The sequence below is a fragment of the Pinus tabuliformis genome, chromosome J, assembly GCF_031772625.1.
Source record: "Pinus tabuliformis cultivar Carrire ecotype Pingquan chromosome J, CPIR1, whole genome shotgun sequence".
NCBI classification, from domain to species: Eukaryota; Viridiplantae; Streptophyta; class Pinopsida; order Pinales; family Pinaceae; genus Pinus; species Pinus tabuliformis.
Window position 1 is genome coordinate 25,461,933 of NC_142295.1, and position 13,424 is coordinate 25,475,356.

The window sequence follows — 13,424 nt, forward strand, 5'->3', positions numbered from 1 at the left end:
ACCAATCCGATTATGTTTTTGTGATGTCTGACCGTGAGGTGGAATCACTATTTGATGGATTGAGGTGTTGGCCTCTCGAATCTTTGGATGGTTTTAGATTGATGTGTTCTATGAGATCCCACCTTCATGCTTGGAATATGGCATGGCGGTGAATGGATGAAGATACATTCAGCTCAACCATTCTATGGTCCAGTGGAACGTGGAAGTCCCATCACAGGTTTGGATTTGGCATCATCAATATGAGGTTATTTGTCTTTGTATTTCCGTGAGTATTATACTGGTTTATATGTGGATGATATGGCTCTAATTTCATTGGTATTTCTATTGCTATTATGCTGGTTATATATATGTTTTATGACAGTAGCTATGTATAGCTCTCACCATGTTTTTACTTGTAAATGAATGAATAATGTATCTATGACCTAATGGATGAAATGGTAGTTGATGTGTTGAGGCATCAATGTTTCTTAGCGATTATCAACTAAGTATGAGAACCCTATGCTCAGATTTGTTATTTACACCTGTAGATTACATATTTGTGATATGTTTGACGAAATGCCTGTCATGGCTAGTAGGGGTACAATCAAGGTCTTATTCAAGTAATTGCATTTGTACTATCATTTCTCTGGTATTTTACTATTCTGGAGATGCCATTCAATTCTGGGCAGTGACCTGGGCCTGGGCCTAAAAAGGTGGTTCAAATCCCAAGGACGTTGGCACAACACTGTGTAAAATAGTCCCTAGACACTGGCTTGCAATCTTGTGAGAGTGTCGAAAGATCCCTGGACGCTAGCATGAGAGCGTAAAAAGGTCAAGTGGTCCAAAATCTTAGTGGAACCCAAGGGCTGGTTGGCAGCAAGGTTGGATTGGTTCCTGAGGGTCCTAATATTGATGTTGAATTTCTGTATGGTTTGTTTTCATTGGTTCCACTTCCTTAACATAACTTAGGAGGTCGAATCATATCATAGTGGCCTCTCATCGCATGTTTACCCCGACTGGCCGGTTGCTTGGGTAGATGTGGGAGGAGGGTGTTACACCAAATGCTTCAACCTCTCCACCCATGCCTTGTCTCTAAACCACATGATAACATTTGCATCTCCTTGGACATTTTCAATGTCCTGGTTAAAGGTCTCCCTCATAGTCTCCATATCACATCTCAAATCATTTGACTGCGCACCATGTTGTTGCATAGAATTAATCATTTGTCCCATACTCTCCTCAATAATAGTGACCTTGTCCCCTAACTTAGGACCTCTCTAATTAGTAAAACTACCTCCCTGTTGAGAACTTTCCATCTTAAGCAGTCACCAAAAACTAAATAATCTATGTTGCTATCTATTGTACCATGATATCAATGTACCACCTCAGTAGTAACAAATTCCCATACTATCTTTGCTCCAATAAAGAACTTTGATGCACCCTATCACGAGAAGGATAGTGCACTCGAAACTTGCTTGCGATCTTGACTTTAATCTAATCTCAATGACAAAGGCTTATTGGTATCATTTCTATGATACCACCTATCATGACCTTGGAGCTTGGAGCATGCCTCGTCTAGGCAGACACGTTGGGCACTCTTTAAATGTGTAACATAGACATGTTTCTTACTAAAGGCTAGAACACTTGGTTTTACTCCACTTAGGCTGCACCTCACTTGAGTAATGTTTTGATTGATTTATATAACAATGGAAACTTTTTTCTTCTTAATCCAAAATCCAAGTCAAAACGAGATTAGGCTTCACATTACAATTCTTCTTTAAGTCTTATCATCAACATTTTCACATGCAAAAATAAAACCAAACAAAAGAATATCGTGCAATATTTTCCATCAAGGGGAGGCCCGCGACCTAACACCCTACCAATGTTTTGTATATACAAATTGTATACAAACAATATGACAACCTCACCTATGGGGTTGCACTCGCACCTCGGCTACAACAATCATCAACCTTCAACACTTCACCAATTTTTCATTGCACTCATTATGTTGAAACCATCAACTTCTCCTTTCAGTCATACCATTGGTTTACTCCACGGAACACTCAATCAAATTATTTGGGACTCAACTCGAACCCAAAATCCACCCTCTATTGCACATTAGTTCAATCTCAGGTGACTCTACTTTTCAATTAGGTTACATCTTGGGTCACCACCCAACTGATCAACCCTTTCTCTCAACCAAACCTCGACTGTAATGTAGGACATATCACCAATTTACCACTACGTTCGGATCGTAACCTACTCTTGATCCCCTCCTCTACGTGTGTCTAAAGGTCTAGTAGGAAGGTGACCTTTGTCGCATCCCAAGTATAGGTTGAAACACCCTTGGTTCACCACAACACTACTATCTATGTTTGCACTTCTCCATTTGGTTATGTGAGATAGGATGTGTGTTATTTGATCCTTTGTTGCCTTCACTAGAAGAAGCACTTGGTTACATATAATCATCACAAGGATGTGAAGGCTTGTGATCCTTTCGATCACATGAGTAAAGAAATGTCTTTGATGTGATTGATCGACACTTGCAATGCCAATATACATTTTGCACTCATAACCAGCCACATCGTCTCATGTCGTGGGGGTACAACAATAACGTTTTATGCCCATCCTATCTTGTCTCATGGGTCATGCCAATAATCAAACATGTCCATCATCTCATCTCATAAGGTGCATAAATAATTGATAATTCCCATCGTCTCGTCTCACGGGGTATCATGCCCTAAGGCTTGAGCATGCACAAAGGCGTTCCCCATGATAGTCGTGACAATCCATGCCAACTTAAAGTGGCGAGTCAAGTGACCAACCGGGCGCCCATGATAGATTTTAATGATTTGTGGACCATGCACACCCAAGTGCACAGGCGCGACACAACGGACACACGATCCAAGTGCATAAACTTAGATGACATTGGTGGGGTTGCATGATCTATTGTGCAACAATATCTCCAAGTCAGGTGCCTTGTGATGGTGAAGGTGCCTGTGCAATGTCCTTACTTGGACAAGAAGGGAATGCAAGATATGGTTGCCATATCGGTTGGATGTTCCATGGAGAATAGTGGACGAATGGGTCATGCACCTTGGGTGTGCCTGCACAAAGGCAGGGTGCTGTGCGCTCAACACAAGACTGTCATGTCATGCCATGCACATGAGCCAACTGGACGAGTAGTCAGAACGAATGTTCAAGATTTACAAGCATGAACATGGCTTAGGGTGGACGAGATGTTGGACGCTCACACCCTTGGACGCTTGCACCCTTGGGTGCACTCGCATATCAGCTGGGCATCGGGCGTCATATGAGGGCATTGCGTGACGTGCACATAAAGGAGCTTGGCTAAGGGTTGCGCCTGTGCCTATGACAAGTCGGCTTAAAGGGGCATGCCAACACCCCTTGGTGGGTATAAATAAAATGGAAGTGTGATGGGTTATAGGTATCCATATAGCACAGAGGAAATTTTGTGGTGCAGAAGAGGGTGTAATCCAACAAACAAAGGTAGCAGGTGGATGAATAAGAAGGAAGGACCATAAGGCCATGTGCTTGCCCTAGGAAAGCTAGGCTAAATTATGCAACAACATTTCTTTGGTCTGTCTATTTGTAAAGGGCAAAGATTTTGTTGCCCTATGTTTGGTTGTAAGGACTAATCTTTGTACATTATTGTAAATTGGTGGTTTTGGGCAAGGTGTTGGTTTAGCCAATGACTGACCTAGCTATTGTAAAATATTGAACTATGAAGTTAATAAAATAAGGGGAGATTTTTTGTTGGGATTTCCCCCTCTTGTGTATGTTGTTGTACATTTTCATATTTTGTTGAAGGGTATTTTTGTTCTGTTTACAATGTCAAACCATGGTTCGCTATCTTTTCGGAGATATGGTCAAAGGAAGTTAGGGTTTTTGTATGCTCCAGAATTCAATCTCAAACATGTGTCCTAGGGAAAATCATCATAACTTTCTCTTTGAGCATTGAATTTGAATTCCGTAAAAACCGACTAAAAGTGCGTGGACCACATCTTCTCGGGTACAAGTTTCAAGGTTGAATGTTGAATAGAGACATGTGACATATTGTACAAATTCGCTCTACTGAACCAGTCCATAATCAAGTCATTGTGGGATATTTGGCATAAATTTATCTTGAAGAATCCAATCTCGGTATGACTTGTGGCATTAGAAAGAAGACACAAAGAGATGCCTCAAGTTGAAATTTCAAATATTGGGAGGCTGAAATCACAGAGCTCCAATAGTTTCAAGGTCATCCATATCGCTAAGCTCAAAATCAAGCTCTTAAAAGGTGTGTATTTTTAAAATTTGCATAACTTTTGTTTAAAAAATTAGTTTGAAGTGATTCAAAGGGCATAGTGAAACAAAGATATCATTAATTGGTTCAAAATTTCTTCCCAAACAAAAAAATGCTACACCCATTAAGCCCTCAAAAATCTCTACTATGACGCATGGAGAAGAAAAATAAATGCAACTTAATATATCAAAATTAAGAGACCAAGTGCAAAAAAGAGCAACCAAAGATGCACTGAAAGCGATGATGAATGGTTTAAAAGCAAACATAAAAGGGGACATTGAAGGTTTAAAAGAAGACATAAAAGAGAACATAAAATGGGGCATGGAAGGTTTAAAATCATACATGGCAGGTTTGAAGGGAGGTTTGACAAAGTTGCTACAAGAAAGGCGTCTAGTGGTGGCAAGGTATTCCATGAGACTCATGATGATAACAAAAGGATTGTGAATCATGATTTTAGAGACTCTAACTTTTGGTTGAATACCAACCCTACCCAAAGATCAATATGAGGAAGTTTAATGGCAAGGATCCGGTAACATGGATACTATAGATGAAGCAGTTCTTTGATCTACACGATGTGCAACACACAGAAAAGGTATGCATTGCATATTTATATTTAGAACCCAATCAGTTTGTGTGGTATCAATGACTTTGTTCTCGTAAATCACTTTTCACTTGGACAATTTTTACGGGGGAATTGATAACACATTATGAGGATACAAAAAGAAAAACCTTCTTTAGCTAATTGATAAATCTAAAACAAAAGGGTTCAGTTGGGGAGCTCATTATGGAATTCCAAAAATTGAATATCAAGGTAATTGATATTCTAGAGGAGCATCTGACTTATGCCTTCATAAGAACTTTAAAAGATAACATCCAACATGAGGTTTTCCCTTGGGAACCTAAGTCAATTGAGAATGCATTCATGGTGGCAAGAAAAGTTGAAAGCAAAATTATGGCAACACGGATGTCTACCACTCACAACTATAAAGATGGAAGTGTTGTTGCTCTTAGCCTCCCACAACCTACTAGGTTGACACCAAAACAATTGGAAGAAAAAGGAGCAAAAGGGATCTGTTACATCTGTGATAGAAAATACACTAAAGGTCATAAGCGTGTTGAGAAGAAATTATTTTACATAGATTGTGAAGAGGAGGAAGAAAATGAACAAGAAACATAAAGAGAAGAAGATATACACCAGGAACCAATCCCAAGGGTTGAAAAAGAAGAAAGGAATACAACTATATCTTGTAATGCATTGGCAGGAATTACCACTCAAACTCTTAAGATAGAAGGATATGTCAAGAATAAAAACATAATAGTGCTAATTGATTCAAGTAGTACCCACAATTTTATTCATTGTAAGATAGCCAATGATTTGAATTGTTTTCTATATCCAACACCAAAGTGTCAAGTGATGGATGCAAATGGAGGAACTATAAATTTCTTAAGGAAGTGCCATAATATCAATCTAACCATGGGGGAATATGTATTGAATATTCCAATGCTTTCCATTCCAATGGGTGGTGTTGATGTTGTATTAGGAGTCCAATGGTTACAATATTTGGGGATAATAAATTTTATTTTTCAAGAACTTTTCTTGAAATTTTTCTGGGAAAGAAAGAAAATTGAATTAAGGGGTATTGTAGGGAAACCTAGGAAGATAATCATCTCTAATGGCATGAAAATTCTTTTGAAGAAGGAATAACGAGGGGCAATTGCACAATTATGCTCACTAGATGTTCAAACATCTAAGTCATCCATTTCTCAAAATATCCAAAGAGTCCTTGACAATCATTCCAAGGTATTTTAGACTCTCAAAGGTTTCCTAGCTATTCACGATCATGATCATGCTATTCGCTTGATTCCAAGAGGTGTTCCTTCTGTTGGAAATACTGAGAGGGGGGGTGAATCAGTGTTTCTTTTTCAACTATTATTTTACCAATTAAAACATTTATATTCAGAACACAAGATGAACAAAAAGTATCAATGCTTTTATTAATATAATCCTTGCAATAAAATAGATACAATATATAAATGGTTGCAATCAATTTCCAAGCACCAACCTCCAAAGCTCCAACTCTGTTTCGCCAAGGCAATAATCTTGGACTTAGGAGCACCAAATCCCAAGGACTTCAATCCTTCCAGTTCCTGAGACACTAGTCCCAAGGACACCAATTCTTCCTACTTCTGAGGCATCAACCCCAAGGACTCCAATCCTTCTTACTTCTGAGGCACCAACCCCAAGGGTTCCAACCCAGTCTTGTCAAAGCATGTTTGATAGTAATGTTCTGCTCTCATAACTCTTCTTTACTGAGTTTTGTCTGTTTACAGCTTCATTGTAGTTTTCATGCTACGACATCAATGACAACTAATCTTCTTATGAAGGAATCTTTACAACTCTTCATACTATCCACATAGAGTCTCCAATAGCCTTCATGACCTCTGATAATGTCTCCACATAGCTTTAGTGAGTCCACTATTAGCTGCACTAAGCTCTGCATAAGAACCAACTTTCTGTTCAAGCATTTGTTCTCACTGTCATAGTAAATGCTTCAGCATGACTGCTTCTCTGCTGGCTACTTCTCCCCTTTGAATGCCTCCTGTCCTGTTGGTCCTTTAGCCCTTTTCTGTTCTACTGGACCCTACAGTTGCCTCTGTTTCCTCCAGCCTTTTCAACAACATTCAACTTTGCTTGTTCTCTGTTTTTGTATCTTCCTGATGCCTTTGACCATCAATTTCCTCTTTCTGCTGGCTCTTTGGCTTCCTCCTCGGTCGTTGTAGTTTCCTCTGCCTTGCTTGATCCTTTGGCTTCCCTCCTTGGTCGCTGTAGTTTCCTCTGCCTATTCGGATTAGCCACTGCTTCACAGACATGTTAATACAGAAGAGCATACGGTATTACAAAGGAAATGATGCTTATAAACCGATATCAGAGAGAGCCCTTTTTTTTCTTTTAATAACGTTCATACACAGGACTTTACTGTTAACGGAGAGACTATACCAATCAGGACGGCCCCTGCCTGCCATGTCACCATCGCAATCGCAATCGGCATAGTTCAGGCCTCCTGAACTATCGAGAGTGTTTCTTAATTCATTTTTGCCTTCAAACCCTACGCAATGCAAATATTCAAATACACAGGAATATATGAGAAAAATGACTGAAACGCTAAAGGCCGGATTTCAAATTTATTATGCTTGCATTTATAACTTTATCAGGTCTACTACATATATCGCAATTGGTAGTTGCAGCTTCTCGATGGCCAATGGCCGATTCACCTGCGGATGTGATATGATATTAAGCCAAATTGTAATGTTGCATCGGGTCCGCAACATATATCGCAATCGGCGCTTTTAGGGGTGACACCCCTTTGTATTATTGCGATGGGCGAATGCAATATAACATTAAACCATTGCATAATGTTGTCGTTGGGTCCGCACATATATGTCGCTGTCGGGGGTTTCAGGTAGTGGCTCGATGTAGAACCCGCCGATTACAATATCGCTGATATATATATATATATATATGTATATATATATATATATATATATATATATATATATATACATATATATATATGTGTATATATATATACACACACACACACACATATATATATATATCTATATATATATATATATATATATATATATATATATATATATATATATATATATATATATATATGGCTCCTCCTGTAGCTCCAATAGCTCTGTTTTTCCTCCTATGGCTTGTTAACTCCTCTTTTTGATGACTTCTTCCTCTCGGTTCTTCTTGGGCATGTATTACACGCAATGTTCCTCCGATGTGGCTCCTCTTGCTCCAATGCGGTAAGTTGCTCCAATGTGGCTTCTCTTGCTCCAATGTCTTCTTTTGGCTTTGCAATGTCTTTCAATGACCTCCTCTTGATACCTTCATACCTTGATGGCCTCTGCCTTTTCCGATATGCCTCTCTTGCTCTGATATTCTACAATACTCTTAAGCATAAGCGATAGTTTTGATATGCCTCCTTTGTTAACTCCTCCGTTAACAGACTCTTGCTCATAGCTTGGCTATCTTGATGGCCTTGATCCTGTCTCTTCATGGATCTGTTCTGCTTCCCATTCATGGATCATCTAGTATCTAGAATATTGCCATATTGACATCAATGACAACCTAGGTCAACAATCTCCCCCTTTTTTATTGATGGAAATATTCTTCTTCTCTCCCCCTTTGACATTAATGGCAAAGGAGTGCTCTGGGACTCACCCTATCAAATTTCTTTTGTTCTTCATGAATGGTAGGTATTCATGGGTCTGGGACTCCCCCTGTCATAGTGCTCTTCTTTTTACTCAAGATAGAAGGATTGATGCTTTATCATCAATTAGCACATTATTCCCTCTTCATGTCTCAGAACTACTTTATCATGGCTTCAACAATGCTTAAAGATGCTCTACTTCAATGCTTTCAATCAGATTGCAAATAGCCATACACCAAGTGTCCAAGTCCAAGTTTTTATGCTTCAATCCATATTGTTGTCTCCACAGTCAGAATTGAGAGGCCTTCATAGTCTGAATCAAGAGAGAATGCCACTGAAATTTTCTTTCTTGTTATCTTTCTTCAAATCCAAGTTCCTTTGTGTTTCTGTGCTTCTCCTTAAGTCACTGCCATCCAGTGTTCAACATCATTTCATTTGGATGAAATGGTGAGAGGTTGTGCCTCACTATTGCTATATAGCTTAATACTATATCACGTCCAACAGTTTTCCCTTTAATTCTATTATAACCCTCGTATAATGGAAATATACCCAAACACATGGGAACTTGCATTTTTCGCTTTTCCATAGCCTTGGTGCGTTTATCGATGCTTACCTTTTTCTGGATCAATCCTCCACCGTAGATCCTACCATCCCATCTAACAGTTGATATTACACCTGACCAACAAAGCTGCTTGGTGATCCTGCACCATAGATCAAAACCGTATTTGATCCAACGCTCGACAACGATATCGGGTGAGCTATATGCATGAGGATTACCCGCCCGATAAGGCAGTTTCCTCTCTCCTTCTCCTGCCATGTGTCAGTCGATGAATGGTATCGGGTGATCAGCCCTAAATACCACTTACAGCCTTGAGTCCGCCCGAAAACCGCTGCCACTATTACAAACCTGCCAGTTAGTTGTTGAATGCGGATACGATGTCATATTAAGGATTGTTGCTATATTTTCTAAGTGACCAGTATTAGCATAAGTTATATTTGACTGCACAACATTCTCCTTTCTATGAGCCATCTTTTCCTTGTGTTCTTGTACATATCTCTGCAAGTTATTTCCGCTAGCAGATTTAGATATCCAGTCTGTGACTGTCTTTTAAATACATTTGTTGATTTGCATCTTCATGCAATGCTTCAGTTTTTTTCTATGCTTCCAGCTGCTCTTACTTCAAACTCCATTCCAAATCTATCTGTTTGTTTGAAGGTTTCCTCTATTTGTGTCCATAATTTACCTGTTCTCACATTAAATCCTTGAGTCAAGACATCTAACATCTGTAATATCAGCACCATATTTATTGGCCCTATTTCTCTAGTATTAGATGAACTTCTATGTTGCTCCATATACTACTTAGTGATTAAGTGGAAAGCATCTTCAACAACAGTCCAAAGAATGGTTACAGGATCATGTTCTTCCATGGAGTATTCCTGAGAAATGATCGTTATCAAAGAATGATTGTTTTTTTTTATATGTTTAGACTAACCTAAGTACCCACGGGGGATTTGAACTGGTGACCTATCGCAAGGAGTGCCTTAACAGCACACCCATTCACCGTCAATCCAAAGCCCCGTGGGCAAAGAATGATTGTTAATATAGCTCAGCAAGGATTTTATAAGGACCCTTTCACTAATAGCTTTTGCAATAAAGATCAAGAATCATAGGCTCCCCCTAACTGTATGCATCATCTCTTTTGGTAGAGTCTTCCCATCAAATGCTTAGATTGTCAAAATTCAGGCCAACGACATGTGTTGTTGGCTGGAGAGTTAAAGGGACTTTCGGATTGTAATTGCTTCCTTCTCCATACTTGTGCAACTTTCTTCTTTTGACTGGTTCTAGCTTGTGTAAGAGCCCAAGTTAAGTTACAATCACGTGCCATATGACCAATGTTATGACACTTGAAGCATCCTACATTGTTCATGAATAATAATTCATAATTTCTTCCTGCAAAATTGTTTCTTGGAGATTGTTGGGGACCATAACATCTATCTTAATTAGATGGTTGGGGACCATAACATCTATCTTTGTGATATGCTTTACAATCTTTTTCCATGTGACCAAAGTTTGTACAAGAATAACAATAACCAAAAAATGAACTTTGGTACCTGAGAGATGGAGATTTCCTTGATGTACTTCTGAAGCCTTTCTGCCTTAAGATCCTCTGATGATAACCATTGCCTCTCGCATCTTTGACATCATCTACATTTCTTCTTGGAGCAAGATTTCTTCTTGGAGTAGGATTTCTTCCATTGTAGCCTTGATGTTTCTCCTTGCCTTTGTTGGAACTGGGAGCATCACCATTTCTTTCTAGCTTCTTCACATCTCTTTTGTTTGAAGCATTATCATTCTTCTTTGAAGATTCACTAGCATACTCGAGACCTGATTTATCAAATGGACATCTGTGATAGCTGAGCATGTCATCCAAGGCTTGAGAGCTCTTCAAGGTTTTGTTCATCCCTTCAACCTTTTTTCTGAGGCAGACAATCTCTTCTTCCAATCTTTCACACTCATTATTCTTCTTAGCAAGTTGTTTCTCAGTTTCTTCCTTGATATGAGTAGCTTCATCTGCTTCTATTTTAAGCGAGATGATATTTGACTTCATTTTGAAGATTTCTTCATCCTTTGCTTTTAGTTGACATATCATGGTATTTCTTTCCTTTCCTGCTATCATCAATCACTGATTTCCAGATTTCAATGTCTTAAGTCTGTAAGAAATTCCTCATTCTTGCTTTCCATATATTAAAGTTCCCATTGAACCATGGAGCCTCCTCAAATTGATTGTCTTCTATTTTAGTGGTAGAGGGAGACACATCCTTAGGAGGATTGGAGACTTTCTTCCTTGACTTCACTATTTGTGTTCTAAAGATCAACCTTCAAGCTATTAGGCTTTGAATGAAGGTTACTGGCTCTGATACCAATTGTTGGAAATACTGGGGGGGGGGGGCATATCAATATTTCTTTTTCAACTATTATTTTACCAGTTAAAACATTTATATTCATAACATAAGATGAACAACAAGTATCAATGCTTTTATTAATATAATCCTTGCAATAAAATAGATACAATATATAAATGGTTGCAATCAGTTGCCAAGCACCAACTTGGACTTTTGTGAGGCTCCAACCTCTAGAGCTCCAACTCTGTTTCGCCAAGGCAACCATCTTGGACTTAGAAGCACCAACTCCCAAGGACTTCAATCCTTCCAGTTCCCGAGACACCAGTCCCAAGGACACCAATTCTTCCTACTTCTGAGGCATCAACCCCAAGGACTCCAATCCTTCTTACTTCTGAGGCACCAACCCCAAGGGTTCCGACCCAATCTTTTCAAAGCATGTTTGATAGTAATGTTCTGCTCTCAAAACTCTTCTTTACTGAGTTCTGTCTATTTACAACTTCACTATAGTCTTCATGCTACGCCATCAATGACAACCAATCTTCTTATGAAGGAGTCTTTACAACTTTTCATATTGTCCACACAGAGTCTCCAATAGCCTTCATGACCTCTGATAATGTCTCCACACAACTTTAGTGAGTCCACTATTAGCTGCACTAAGCTCTGCATAAGAACCAACTTTCTATTCAAGCATTTGTTCTCACTATCACAGTAAATGCTTCAGCATGACTGCTTCTTTGCTGGCAACTTCTCCCCTTCGAATGCCTCCTGTCTTGTTGGTCCTTTGGCCCTTTTTTTTTCTGTTGGACCCTAAAGCTGCCTCTGTTTCCTCCAACCTTTTCAACAACATTTAACTTTGCTTTTTCTCTATTTTTGTATCTTCCTGTTGCCTCTAACCGTCGGTTTCCTCTTTCTGCTGACTCTTTGGCTTCCTCCTTGATCACTATAGTTTCCTCTACCTCACTCGATCCTTTGGCTTCCCTCCTTGGTCGCTGTAGTTTCCTCTGCCTATTCGGATTAACCACTGCTTCACGGACACGTTAATACAGAAGAGCAGACCATATTACAAAGGAAATGATGCTTATAAACCAATATCAGAGAGAGCCCTTTTTTCTTCTTTTAATAACATTCATACCTAGGGCTTTACAATTAACGGAGAGACTGTACCAATCAAGATGGCCCCTGCCTACCATGTCACCATCACAATCGCAATCGGCATAGTTCAAGCCTCCTGAACTATCGGGAGCGTTTCTTAATGCATTTTTTCCTTCAAACCCCGCACAATGCAAATATTCAAATACACAGGAATATATGAGAAAAATGACTGAAATGCTAAAGGCTGGATTTCAAATTTATTACGCCCGCATTTATAACTTTATCAGGTCTGCTACATATATCGCAATCGACAGCCACAACTTCCCGACGGCCGATGGCCAATTCACCTATGGATGTGATATGATATTAAGCCAAATTGTAATGTTGCATCGGGTCCGCAACATATATCGCAATCGGTGCTTTCAGGGGTGACACCCCTTTGTATTATTACGATGGGCAGATGTGATATAACATTAAACCATTGCATAATGTTGTCGTTGGGTCTGCACATATATGTCACTGTCGGGGGTTTCGGGTAGTGACTCAATGTAGAATCGGCTGATTACAATATCGCCGATATATATCTATATATATATATATATATTTTCCGCCTCTGTACTCCGATACATATATATATATATCTTTTCCACCTTCGATAGTGTATATCGATATACCTATGTTTTCCACCTCCGATAGTGTAAATTGCCTTTATGTATAGGTTTTCGATATAACTATGTCTTCCGCCTCTGATAGTGTAAATTGCCTTTATGTATAGGTTTTCAATATAACTATGTCTTCTGCCTCCGATAGTGTAAATTGCATATATATGTTATATGCTGCTCCGCCTATATTTTCATGCATATATGGCCTCCGATAGTGTATTTGCATGCATATAACTCTTTTGTGGA